General features: G+C 39.7%; 1 protein-coding gene across 3 annotated transcripts in view; it reads right to left on the bottom strand.

The window, feature by feature from the left end:
- MACROD2 (mono-ADP ribosylhydrolase 2) overlaps window positions 1-14,848 on the bottom strand; it is a 1,992,245-nt gene that overhangs the window by 369,984 nt on the left and 1,607,413 nt on the right. The gene's annotated exons all lie outside the window — the stretch shown is intronic.

The raw sequence follows: 14,848 nt of genomic DNA, 5'->3' as shown, positions 1-14,848 counted from the left end.
CTGAAAACTCAATGCTGCCTGCTTTCTAGTGTCAAAGATAAAAGTAGATTAATAGTTTAATTAAACATGTTAGAGACTCTGGGTATTGTAGCTATTACACCTTTGACCTCATGCAGGGCTGCCAGAGATGTAGGGAGGGTGAGTACTGAGGTTACATATTTACGATGCACAGCTGACTTGAAAAGCATACCAAGCTAGACAGAACTTGTAATTAAGCAAAAGATCCAGTAAATTATGAGATCAATAAAACTTCCTGGGTGCCATAGTTTTCAGAACTAGTTAGTGCCTTCCTAATTTATTGGCAAAAACTTCACAGACTTGCAAGGAAGATAAATAAAGATGCCTGGATGTAGAAATAAATATGTATGCTTGACAAATCTGAAATACACTGTTTACAGCTAATGAGGAGGCGACGGTGCATTTGGCTGCATGTTTTAAATCTAGAGCAGGGCAAAGCATTAAAGCCAATATAACTGATAACCTTGGTGCAAACAGCATAAGCCTACATTTCCCATTATTCCTCAGAGATGGAATTAATTAGTGCTTGTCAAAACCAGAGCGATCCCCTGCTGTAAAACTAAAAGTAATACAGAGGCCATGAATGGCTTGGCTGTACTCCAAAAATATTTCTCATCAATTTGGGACAAAAATACTGCATACATGTCTATATGAAGTATATACACTTCCTTAATCCCATATACCTCAAAAACCAAACACAAATACAAAATCTTTGTTGGCTACGGTTCAATACATATTTACAAAATGCCCACCATGTGGGGATCCTGAGAATAGAAATACGCTGGGTTCACAGTTTAGTGGGAAGCAGAAAGAAGAGGGACATTACAACTCAAAGTGTTAACGGTTATGTTGGGAAAATACACAGTGAGTTATGAGGACTTAAGGAAGGGCACTTATCTGAATGTGGCAGGAGGTCTAAAGGAAGAACGGATAAGAGGCTACAAAAGGTAATGATACCCATATTATTGTTGACTAGGCTATTTCACAGAGAAACTCTCTTGCCAGTGGGTTAGAGGGTCTTCCCACCCCATGCTGCCCTCTCTCTGATTGCCTCCCCCTGACCAGGTCAGATGCATCCTGCAGACTTCAGCTCCAGAATCCCCTCCCCACTGAAGCCTTTTATGATTCACTTCTGGTTCCAATTCTGTTCTGAGTCCAGTTTCCATTCTCTCTTATAGTGCCCAGTTCTCCTTGATGGTCTTACCATATTTTATAATCATAATAATATTTACTTTGATGGTTATTTATCTTTACTACTCAAAGTGTGGTCCATAAACCAGCCACACTGGCATCACCTGGGAACTTGTTAAAAAATGCAGAACCTCCACCCACATGCCAGACCCTACTGAGATGGAATCTGTATTTTAATAAGACCTATGGGTGATTCATATGCACATTAAAGTTTAAGAAGAAATGATCTAGAGTCCTTCACATTTCAGTACGGTAGACACAAGTCACATGTGGACATGCCAATTAATTACAATTAAAAATCAATTTTTCACTAGCCATATTTCACACACTCAATAGCTACATATGGCTAGTCGTTGATGTATTGCATGGTGCAGCTAGAGACATTTACAACATGGCAGAAAGTTCTATTAAATGTGCTAGACTATAAGCTCCTTGAGAACAGAGCTATTTTATTCTCACTACTGACCACCCAATATCTCACTGCCTACCTAGAACACTGAGGACAGGTATGCAAAATTTTTTCTTAAATATAATGAACGAAAATATGTTAAAGTACTTTGAAAACTATCTAGCCCACCAAAGATGCAAAATAAATGCTATTTCCCTTTCCAGTTACCTGTGATCTTCAAACCTTTTCTGGGATATGGACCATGAACAGCTACTATGTAGGCTATATCACAAAACAAACAAGGATTTTTCCCTCTTCTTTTTGGTAAGTAGAGATTCTTTGGTTTCCTTTTCTGGAGACTGAGACTTAGTAGGACTGAGGGATCAAACCTCTGACACCTGAATTAGTCACCTATTTTTACATTCAATAGTCTTAATAGGGCTTCCCTGGTGGCGCGGTGGTTGAGAGTCCGCCTGCCGACGCAGGGAACACGGGTTCGTGCCCTGGTCCGGGAAGATCCCACATGCCGCGGAGCGGCTAGGCCCGTAAGCCATGGCTGCCGAGCCTGCGCGTCTGGAGCCTGTGCTCCGCAACAGGAGAGGGCACAACAGGGAGAGGCCCGTGTACCGCAAAAAAAAAAAAAAAAAAAAAAAAATAGTCTTAATAGTGAAATTCCATCCTTTCCCCAGGAGCTGGCTTCATTTCCCCTCTCTGATAGATATCTAATACAATTAATTTGGAATTAAAAAAATGAAGTATCAGCATTTTCATGAGCAAGTGCCAGAAAACTCAACTCTAGTTGCCTTAAGAAAATAAAAGATAATATATTGACTCCTATACCCGAAAAGGCTGGGGTTGGGGGTTTGAATCAGATGTCAGCAGGATCTGATCTTTTCCCATTTTTCAGTACTCATTTCCTACGTATCAGGTTCATTCCAGAGTTCCATGTAGTAGAAAGATGGTGGCCGAGATCTCCAAATCTCTTTTCTTCCAAGTCACATCCAGCAGGAAAGGACCTCGGTGAAGGTTATATTGAATGTCATTGGCTTTGACTGGGGAACATGTCATCTCTGACCAATTACAATGGTGGGGAAAATATACAGCGCTGATCGACCAGTCCGCCGTCACATGTCCACCCGAGCCCACCTCATCTGAAGAACATGGAAAAAGAGTAGGAGAGAGGCTGTGGGGTATGGCTCCCCAGAAGAAAGAGTGATGCTGTCAGTAGAAAAACTGATGAATTCTGGGTGACGAAAACAACAGATGTCTGCTACATGCCACTTCCTTTAAAATGAACGAATGAATTTATTTGTGTGTGTGTGTGTGTGTAAAACAGAACAAATTTTGAAATTAAACTAGAATGTTTGGTTATTATTAGTCATTATTTAGGGCTAGGCAAGTCTTTGACATGGGAAATAAAGAATTTCTAGCCTAGACCCAGAGCCCATTGTAAAGTATCTATTCTTTCCATCAGTGCACAGACAATTCATACGCACAGAGTCTAAATCTATTCCAACCCAAAGGAGACTCTGCTTCACATCGCCAGCCTCAGCTTTACTATTTCCTTTTGATTTAAGCAGCTTAGTGAGGCCTGGGTCCCTCTCAGTATCCTGGGTGACTGTTTGCTACAATGGGTCAGAGACTCAGGTTACCAACAGGTCTTTCCATCCCTGAAGGAATGATTTCTTTATGACATATTGTTGTGCTGCCTTTCTGGGACAGTATTTTCAGTTGACAAGGCTCAATAGGACAAAATGTAATAATTCAGTCCAATAATTCAATGTAAAACTACAAGCCAAGACTCCAGCAATGGCTGCAGATTTTCAGAATCTAATTTTGAGACAAGGACTTCACAGGCTGAACCTTCCTTGTTAATAGTGCTCACAAATTGTAGACCTAGGCATTCTACCACGAAGAAAGGGACCCAATCGACTGGGTATTTTGTTCAAATGAATGTCTCCCTGATATTGTTGACGAAGACTCTCTAGAATCTAACTGGTAGGCAAGTGATACTTTTTCACAGACACAGAATACTAGAGCTGGAAGAGGCTCTAGGTACAAGCTACTTGGTATTTTCAAATATTGCCCCACTGTGTCCTAAAGGGCTCCATGGACACATGTTAGAGACCTCCCATCAGATGAGGGAGAACCAAGCACTGATTCTCTCCCATCAACTACAGGATTTGGTGTTTGATGTATTTTACTTCTGGAGCTTGATCTTAGAGTTTTAAATTGAATTATTTCAGCTGTTTTCAAATTAGAGAAAGGGGCACAGCCATTTCATGGATTCCATTAACAATAATAAGATAGATCTACAGGTACTGATACATAATGACCTCCAAAATCTATTGCCAAGTGAAAAAAAAACAAGGTACAGAAAGCTTTGAATATATGTTTATATAAACAAATGAAGAAAATAACCAACTGTGCATGGAACAATTCAAGAAAGATATGTGAGAAACTGGTATTAGCTGTCTCTGGGGTGGGGTACTGGAGGACCAATCAGAGATGAACTGGATATTTATTTTCATTTACATGCTTCTGTATTATTTGAATGCTTTGTTGATAATTATATTTCTTTTTTTAAGTACATCTCTAAAATGTTTTAAAACCACTGAGTTAGCTAACTATCTAATTTTACAGATAATACGACAGGCTTGATCAAGTCTGCCTGGGCATAGCCTCTAAGGCAGAGGGAGGATGCATGAGGAAGGTAACCAGCCATCAGGGCTGGGCCATGGGGATGGCTTTGTGGCAGAGTTTGTGCTTCACATGGAAACACAGGTAGTGCCATGGGTTTGTCTTGGCAAAACAGAAAGAGTAAACATTTGGGCCTTTTTTTTTTTTTTTTTTTTTTTTTTTAGGAGTCTCTCAGCCTGTCCTTAACCAGGACAGGCTGCTAACCTCTATCCTGGGCATGGTACCAGGAGAAACCGAAGGCAGACCCTGAGAAGCTGTGCTCACTCAGAAGCATCCTTGGACTAGCTGTTCTCATGTCCTTTATGATGTTCAGTGACACTCTGGATTAGCAGTGTTCACAGCCATTGAATTTCCCTCTGTCTTTTAATCAGTGGGGAATAATCACACTACTCTACTGATATCTGGGCTCACAACAGTCTTACATTTCAGGGAACGATGTCATGCCAGACAGAATTTTCTTTGCTTTAGTGGCTGAAAGTCCAAAGGTACTTCAAAATTCTAAGAGGGAAAAGTAGCCATGTCACACTATTTATCTGTCATTTTTGGATTCCTCTGTTTTAACCTTTTCAATCTAGACACTTGTTCCTGCGTTCTCTGAAAGAAAACATTTACCATCCAGAAAAGGTACTAATCTCTACTGATTTAGAAGCATAGGGGTCAGGGAAACCCCAACGCTTAGTAACTGAGTGACCTTAAGTAATCTGCCTCAGTTTCTTATCTCTAAAATGGGGATAATAAAAGTACTGGCTTCTGGGATGTTGTGAGACTCAATTAGATGACACACAGAAAACATATAGCACAAAGGCTGTTACATAGTAAACACTCAATACACGTTTAAAAAGGAAAATTAAGGCCAGTTGCTGTCAACTCTGTCACCAGTCTTCATCCCACTTGCCATCTAAGTACTGCTTCAAATTCTACCCCTTGAAAGACCCCTGGTCTTTCTAGTTTGAGCAAATTTGATGGAGTACGTAGGATGATTTAGGCTTTGGCAAACAGAATCCAATTTACCTTATAGTCTTGGGCTGCTCTAGCTAGACAAGCTTTCTACTGACCCCCACTCTTTCTATTCCCTGATGAGCAGCTTTAGGTGCTCTCCAGGAATAGGGATCAGATATTATTCACCTGGATTTTCATTTTCCTCCTGACCACACCCCTCCCCCATCAATATTTTGTCCATCTTTCCTCATTCAGCTTGTTGCCAGTGTTTGGCATTTCATATCACGCTACGTATTAAATGGATGTTGAACTCAAACTACTGGACTTAAACCTCATCACAGGAGGATTTCAAAATTTCCCTTGGATTAATAAACTGTGTTCTCTTGAAATATCAGGAAGAGGTGGTGATGTGGTTATTGTATTTCCAGCTACGACACACTGTGACATTACTGACCATGCCAAGACTAGGGAAGATTGCAGGTACGTAAATCAGCTCCGTGGATGCCCGCTGAAAATTCCTTAGTGTTAGCAATGAAGCTTGGCAATCACATAGTGTAGGGAAATATGAAAAACTCAGAGCCTACTCTTTGCATATGTGCACTAATATTTACCAAGGCTGAAAAAAGCAACCTCTTATTATCCTATAAAATTATAATTCTGCAGATAATATTGCCAACAAATGAGCAGTAATTGTACATGGGTGTGTTGACCTCATTTCCACCCACGTACGGTATGTTTCCCTTTATTCCAAGGTCTCAGTTACAGCAAACTCATTAGTTATGAGATCAAAATAAACAACACAGTTGGACCTCACTTTTCCAATCTGTTAAAGGAAAGAATTGGGGTATATGCTATTTTAGGTCCCTTTCTAGCTCTAAATTGCTATGGTTTCTCTAAATTTGTTTCCAGTTCTTAAGCTTTTAATGTTTATGTAAGGCTAAATATTTGCCATTTCTAGGTCATGCTCTACTCAAATACACCTTCTTTCAAAGAGCAGCTAAAAATGAATTATTTACATAGAATGCTAGTTAATCTATGCCCAAGGAATGACAGAATTAGATAATTACCATTTGGTTAACCCCATGTTGTGACTCAGACAAGGCTCATCAACAGATGATACAAGCTTTAGGTTTGGGTAAAGAAGCAATGCAAAGTGTCAACCCACAGATTACTCATTAATTGTAAAGAAAAAATACATCTCTTTATAATAGAGACAATCTGGTGGTCACCACCATAGCCAAGCAATCAAACATAGCACCGCTAGTAACATTAGGAACCTCCTCATGTGAATGAAATACAAAGAATCACCTGTGGAGTTTTCTATCAAAAATATTTAATCTGAAGCTAATCAAGCCAAGATGTAACTTCCAATTTACAAGAAATAGAGGATATAGAGAAGCACAGTGTACTCCTCCTTAACAGTCAGAAAAATACAGAAGATTATTGGACTTTACAAAAGCAGGAGGGCACTGTCCTATATTCAAAGAAACTAACGGGTCAAAAAAAATGCGGTGCTTAAATCTTGACTGGATGAGGGTTCCAAGAACAAAAAAAGCCATGAACGTTTGAGGCTCAATTGAGAAAATCCAAACGTTAGATGATACAGAATTTTTGTCCATTTTGGGGGTGTTATAGTGGTATTATGGCTGTGTAGTACAATATTATTATTCTTTGGAGATGTATGCTGAAATGTTTGGGATGAATTGTCATGATTTCTCTAACTTGCTTTCACATAATAGATAAATGATAAATAGAGAAAGAGATAGATACATACATACATAGATGGATGGATGGAAGGAAGGAAGGAAGCAGAGAAGGGTGGGTGGATGCGTGAATGAAGAGAGAAGGAAAGCAACAGAAAATATCAATGGTTGAATCTAGATTGAGGGCATATGTATTCATTACACTATCCTTTCAACTTTTCTTAATGTTTGACATTTTTCATCATAAATAAACTTAGGGAAAATGTACCTTCCTTCCTCCCTGGCAAATGATACAAACCTGAGAAATGATACAAACATAAGGGTGAGTGGGTCTCTTTAGCAATGTAAAGGGGTCTTCCTCCATCATGCCCTTGTCACTCTGTGTTGCAGGGGTGTTGGTCCTCCACTCAACGGTGACCTTCCTGAGGCCAAGGGCTAAGTCTGGTTTACAGTCATATCACCAGTGTTCAGCCCCCAGGGCCTTGCATATAGCTAACACATAGCAAATATTTGTTGAATTTAATTGAAATTTATGTACTGACTGAATAACCACATAGACTGATTTGGAAAACAACACACTTATTTTTAATACATAATGATGAAACCTAACATTAAAAATTCATTGTTCAGAATAAACTGAAATAAATAATACATAGAGCTAGAAAAAGAATACATAAATCTTTACCAGGGTCAAGTAATTTGCTTAACATCTGGCAACAGAATTCCTCCACTGGGAGGAAATGAGTCTGTTTACAGAAGTATCCTGATGAACAGTTATATGTGAAAAGGAAAGACACTGGAGCAGGCTGTGGAAGGTTAAAGCAGAGATAAAGGAGGTGGTTGAATTTCTCTGAATAAGAGATGGAAGGATTATTTTTTTTAATTTTCATTTTTAAAAAATAAGTTAGGGACTTTTTCTCGCTCCTGCAGCTGTAAGTTTCCTTTAAAAAATTAATTAATTAATTTTTGTCTGTGCTGGGTCTTCGCTACTGCACACGGGCTTTCTCTAGGAATTTTCATTTTATATTGGACTATAGTTGACTTACAATGTTGTGTTAGTTTCAGGTGTACAGCAAAGTGATTCAGTTATACATATATCTATTCTTTTTCTAATTCTTTTCCCATTTAGCTTATAACAAAATATTGAGCAGAGCTGGATTATTTATTCATCCCTTTTCTCTTCCTCTTTGAAGTTGCCAGAGGGTTCGATTTTTTTTTTTTCTTTAGTAAGAGGTTCAATTTCAAATTATTTGCCTTTCTGGGATGTAAGCTGCTCTGTATGTTCTCAAACTTCTAGTCCAGTAATGCAACAGGATATGAACCAATTTTATGAAGGTCTTAAGAAATCAGATGACAAGAGATAAAAACCTCAGTTTAAATATAGTTTAACTATCTTGTGAATTACAAGGTTATCCATTTACCTTTCCATTTATCTTTATACTCTTTTAACTTAACTATTATTCTTTCACTATTATCTTCATAGCATGAAATATCAGGCGTACCTCAAAGGGAAGAAATGGAGATGAAGACCTGGGAGGCCAGCTCACCGACAAGGGAGAGCTTTGCCATGTAGCATGACTTCGAAGGGGGTCACCACAGGCTGGGTTCTGATTGTGGACCTCTATTTTGTCAGGATACTCAGCAGTGAGGATGCTTAGAGAATGAGTTTCATGTGTATAAACAAGGATGACAAATGGTTTATTCATAATCACAGAAATCTCTTGTTAGAATAACCATATCTACCATCTTTTTCCTAGAATTTTAGCTCCTTGGGGGCCAAGTTAAAAATCGGAGCATTTCTTAGTATGCATAAAAGCAGGACAAGGGAATAAGATGCTACAAGCCGGAAGTATGGCTTGATGGCCCATCTCCTACCCACTGTTATTTTTTCTCTTTAGAGACTAAAGTATACTTCCTGCTATGTTTAGGTTAGGGTTGGAGAAACATTGCCAAATTCTTACTCTTTGTTGACTATCATCCCCTGCAGATGGGGTGCAACCCAACTGACGGATGGCAGTTTCCGCTGTGGCTAGAACAGTGCAGCCCTACTTCTCCAGGTCCCCTTGCAAATTCCCAAGGATGTTTACTCCAATTTGCACAGACAATCCCGTGGGTTATTAGAGAGTGTATAGCAATTTTGTATGGGAGTTGTTTAAATTATAAAAGCCAAGTTATGTCCCCTTATTATGGAGTTATTTGTTGAGGGTGGGAGTGTACCCTATGTTGACAAAGGTACCAACTAAAATGTACTGTCACTCATAGTTAATTCTGAGGTTCTCAATGGAAATTAAAATAGATAAATAATTCTTTTAGAAGAAGGCTCATAACTAGCATACAAACTCTTGATGAAGCTGGATTGAACTGAACATTAGCACAAACTCTCATCAATCGCTTAGACGTAAAACGGCACCAGGACAGCAAAGGTAGTCAACCCCCTTTCAAAGTCTCTTCAAAGTCTTCGAATTATGTTAAGGAGAAAATTCTTATGTAAATCTTTAATGTCTGTCTAGCACTGGCTAATAACTTTTTCATTATGTGGTTCAACTTTAATTCCATGTCTACCGTACCCATGCAGTCACCTGTGGACACCACTTGGAAACACAGCCTACGGTAGATTGAATTATTGCCCCCAATCTTCACCCAGTCTCTTTGTCTTGTGACTCTGCAGCTCTTCCCACTAAAGGTAGAGTATACCTCCCCACACCCTGACCTTAGGTTTGACCATGTGATTTGCTGTGACCATTGGGATAACAGCAGATGTGATGCCAACAGAGGCTGGAAACGTGCTTGTGTCATTGTGTATGTCTCTTGCACTTCTGCCATCACCATGGAAAAGAGCTTTTCCTGGTTAGCTGTTACTCCTTATCCTGAGGGACCAGAATAAGCACACGGGAGGCAGACCTGAGCACAACTCATAGCGTGGTGGCCAAGCCCAGCTGGACACACAGGTTAAGGCAGAGCCACTGAGGCAAGCCCAGCCCAGATCTGCCAACCTCAGGCAATCCCTAGACACACAGTGTAATAGGGAAGAACAAATCTGACTCCATATTAGATCTGTTTCTTCTGCTTAGTCATGTGGGCTTGGTACCATTTATAAAAGAACGTTGCCTATAGCCTGAAATATACAGGATAGCCTATTCTCAGGGCTCTGACCTTTAAGAGTCCATTCATATAGAGATAAAAGTTGCAGGACAGAGAATTACATTTGTCTTGTTGGAGGTTTACAGGAACATCCTGACCTGACCTACCTGGACAGCTGCAACAACAAAGGATTCTTTGTTCTTGCAGCCATCAAAGTACACTGAGAAGTTGGAAACAACTAACCACGCCCACCCTCACCTTGCTTTTAAAACTGTCTTGCTGAAACCCTTTGAGGAGTTCGGTGTTTTTTCGGGTATGAGCCACCGGTCTCCTTGTGTGGCCCTGAAATAAACCTTTCTCTGCTCCAAACTCCAAGTTTTGATTTGTTTGGTCTCACTGTGCCTCGAGCACATGAACTTATGAGAGTTAAGTGATTGTGGTTTATATCTCTGATGTTTAGGGGGCTGTTACAGGGCAACAGCTGATGGATACATTGATTAACTCAAAGTAATTACCCTAATTTAGAGATCTCAATTACTCACTCCAAGAGACACGTTTTTATGCTGTTTAAACCAGATCCTATTAGAGAGAAAGTATCTGCTCTGTTCACTCTGCAGGCTGCACTTGCTCTTGTCTTCGATCACTTCATCTAATCCTCTCTGTTGTTCAGTTCTTCCCTGAGGTTCACTTCCTCTTTGCTCTCCCCTTTTATCCCTCAATAAAGTAAGACCTATCTGAATCTTCCCAGAACTCTTGGCCATATTTATTGGAAAGTCACAACTGTTTAATCTAGGTGCAGATTCAAGCTGAGGGTGATTTCTTTAATTTAGTCCGAGGGTTGACTGCTGATCTAAAGTACCAAACTGTCACACTCATGATTTATGATGCAGAGAGATTGACCAAATGATTTATACCCTGTTCCTCACCACAGACTGTGAGTCGTATCTTACAGGGACTCAGCAAAGATTTCCAGAGACAAGAACACCTGTGGAGCCATCATTACATGCACCACTGTGATTAAACTTTAGCTCACATGGAAGGGACATGCACTGCTTCTGCCTTATTTCTGTTTTTGCAGTTGGTACATTGATGAGTAGCAGCCTTCACCGGAAGAAAAAGGCCCACTGGTATTAGCATTCAGAGTGGAGAAAATGCTACTTGTTCTTATATATTAAGTGTGTTATGAATAAGACGTGCCTTTGGTTAGCAGAGCTTGAAAGTGGGAACCATTAGACTGAACAAAGATCACAGGTGTATTTTGTCTGGCCTGTACAAGACCCAGCAAGGTTTTGTTAGTCTGCTTGTTTTAAGTTTTGTATTAGTGGCCAGCACTGAACATGGAGATACCATATAAAAACGTATTCTGACTGCTCTTGAGGAGTGGAAAGATATGGCAATGCTGAGGTCTCCTTCATCTGTCCCCCGATCCTCACCCAACAAACGTTGGCCAACAGAGAAGAAGCACCTCCTTTACAAGGGAACACAAGCTCACCAGTTTGGTTTCCCTTTTGGAAGTTAAGTTGGTGGTTTGTCTTATACCCAGCTTACTTTTTCCTTTATCTTTTTTGTTTGTTTGTCTCCTTTAAGAATCTGTTTATGAACCATATATTAAATGGAAACAATAATAAAGATAAGTGATTTTGATTATTGTAAACACTTGAGGACCTCAACAATAATGAGATGTACAAGTAGGTAAAAGCCAAAAAAGGAGAAGGGAACAAGAGACTAGGGTAGAATAAAAGTTTTTTTTATTACTCATTTACTCTTTCAAATAGTGCCATTATTTATTGAGTGCCTACTATGTGCCAGACAGCATACAACACACCAAAGACACCAAGGGAAATAAGACCTGACCCAGCCTTTCTAAAGCTTAGCATCTATTATGGGGGCTCTCATGCTTTACTAAGAATGAAATTTAGGAGCTAGATACATATATGCCAGGTGCCATTGCCAGAGATACTGATACATATGGGTGGGTATTGATTCCTGGGTGAAATCCAGGAATATGAGTTTTAACAGAGGTAATATTGACACAAGTGCAGAGATCAATCACACTTTGAGGAACAGCAGTCAATTCAGTGCAGTGTGAAGGAAGCTCTGAAATGGGATAAACCAAGGGATTAGATGAGTCCTTGGGTTACTGCAGACTAGCTGAGTGGCTGGAGGTATTGAGACATCTAACTTCATTGTGGGTAGAGAGTAGGAAGTTTGCCGGATGAAAGAGAATAGCAACTGAAAAACTGTAAGGGATCCCTGAGAATATAAGAGAAAGTTGAAAACTGCGATTAGAGAGGAAAATGGGTCAAGTCATTAAGGAAGGATTTAATAGCTCAATTATCTTCATAACAATAACTAAAACACTCACGAGCCATTGACTACAATAAAACTGTGGGATGCAGCATTTCATCTTTATAACATATCTGTGATACAGGTGATATCACTGTCCTAATTTTACAGAGAAGGAAACTGAGGTTTAAGCGTTTAAGTCAGAGTTTCTCAACCTTGACCCTACTGCCATTCTGGGGGAAATAATTCTCTGCTGTGGTGGGTTGTCTTAGGCGCTGGAGGATGGTGAATGATATCCCTGGCCTCTACCCACTAGATACTAGTGGTGTCCTCTCCTACTCCCTGTCCCGCCCAGCAGTTTGACACATCAAAATGCCTCCAGACATTGCCAGAAAGCCCCTGGAAGGTGGAAATAACTCCTGGACGAGAACCACTGGTTTCAACCGTTACAAATAAGGTCTCACAAATAGTAAGGGGCCAGGCAGAAGTTAGTACCATTCTATTAACTGCCGAACTCAAACTCTCAAACATTTGCCAAGAAAATAAGGACAAAATAGAGATGCTCAGATTAAAACTGTTTCAAAAAAGAGATCAGTCTTTTATAAAAATCTCAGTACAAGCTAAAGGAAAAAAAAAACAGCTTAAGGCTTTTAATAAAAAGAATAGAATCCAGCTACACACAGTATTCATCGGCTTGAATGTATGGGCTGAGCTGCTAATGGAGGTCTGAAGTTGAGGTAAAAAGCCACACACATACACACCACAGTCCATGCCTGTGGTTCCTGCAATTTTACCCTGTGATGCTTTAAAGTAAATGTGACATTACACACATTCTAGCATCCATTTTCCCAGCAGGAAGTGTAAGATAAAGAGGCTCAATCAGTATGTTAAAATAAGACCTGATGCACGGGAGGTAGAAAAGCTTTCAGATCACAAGAAATATCATCTTGAGGAAATTAAAAGCCTGAAATATGGCATATGATTACTGACCCCAAAGTCCTGCTGTGGTGAGGCTGAAGGACTTGTGGAGATGCTTTCTATTTGCTAAATAAATCTGCAAAACTACATTGCTTTCCCAGGTGTCAGTGTGCGTCAGTGGGAAAATTTGTGTGCGTGGATATCATCACCAAACTTTCTCAACTGAGAATTTGCTGCAGAAAAATAAGTTGCTTAAATTAACAAAAGATCAAATGGAAACAGTCTTGATGGTTATATTTTTCAAGCTTCTGTTTCCATCTATTCTTTCCGAGTGAACTGAAGAACGAATTTGTACCATACGAATGTTACGGCTTGAAATTAATCAATCAATAAGCACATCACACTGGTACCATTTCTTCTTTCCTTTTTTCCTTCCTTCCTTCCTCCTTGTTCTCTCATGTTCTCTTTTTCCTTCAAGCCTTTCTACCTTCAACTATTCACTCATTCAGTCATTCATTAATAAATCTTTACTAGGTGCTCACTACATGCCAGATACTCAATGAAGCTCCAGGGATAGATGCAGCACCTGCCCTCATGACACTTCAAATCTGGAGGGAGAGGTAGACAATAATCAAAATATCACTCAAGAAAAAGAAATCTGCAATTTGCCTGAGACTTACGGCTGATGGGTAACTGTTTTTTTTTTTTTGAATTTTTCAACTTTATTTTTTTATACAGCAGGTTCTTATTAGGCATCAGTTTTATACACATCAGTGTATACATGTCAATCCCAATGGCCCAATTCATCACACCACCATACCACCCCCCACCACGGCTTTCGCCCCTTGGTGTCCATACGTTTATTCTCTACTTCTGTGTCTCAACTTCTGCCCCGGAAACTGGTTTATCTGCACCATTTTTCTAGGTTCCACATACATGCATTAATATACGATATTTGTTTTTCTCTTTCTGACTTACTTCACTCTGTATGACAGTCTCTAGATCCATCCACGTCTCAACAAATGACTCAATTCCGTTCCTCTTTATGGCTGAGTAATATTCCATTGTATATATGTACCACATCTTCTTTATCCATTCGTCTGTCGATGGGCATTTAGGTTGCTTCCATGACCCTGGCTATTGTAAATAGTGCTGCAATAAACATTGGGATGCATGTATCTTTTTGAATTATGGTTTTCTCTGGGCATATGCCCAGTAGGGGGATTGCTGGATCACACGTAATTCTATTTTTGGTTTTCTAAGGATCGCCAGACTGTTCTCCATAGTGGCTGTATCAATTTACATTCCCACCAACAGTGCAAGAGGGTTCCCTTTTCTCGACACCGTCTCCAGGATTTGTTGTTTGTAGATTTTCTGATGACGCCCATTCTAACTGGTGTGAGGTGATACCTCACTGTAGTTCTGATTTGCATTTCTCTAATAATTAGTGATGTTGAGCAGCTCTTCATGTGCTTCTTGGCCATCTGTATGTCTTATTTGGAGAAATGTCTATTTAGGTCTTCTGCCCATTTTTGGATTGGGTTGTTTCTTTCTTTAATATTGAGCTACATGAGCTGTTTATATATTTTGGAGGTTAATCCTTTGTCTGCTGATTCGTTTGCAA

The sequence above is a fragment of the Mesoplodon densirostris genome, chromosome 16, assembly GCF_025265405.1.
Source record: "Mesoplodon densirostris isolate mMesDen1 chromosome 16, mMesDen1 primary haplotype, whole genome shotgun sequence".
NCBI classification, from domain to species: Eukaryota; Metazoa; Chordata; class Mammalia; order Artiodactyla; family Ziphiidae; genus Mesoplodon; species Mesoplodon densirostris.
This window is presented reverse-complemented; position numbering and strand designations above follow the sequence as displayed.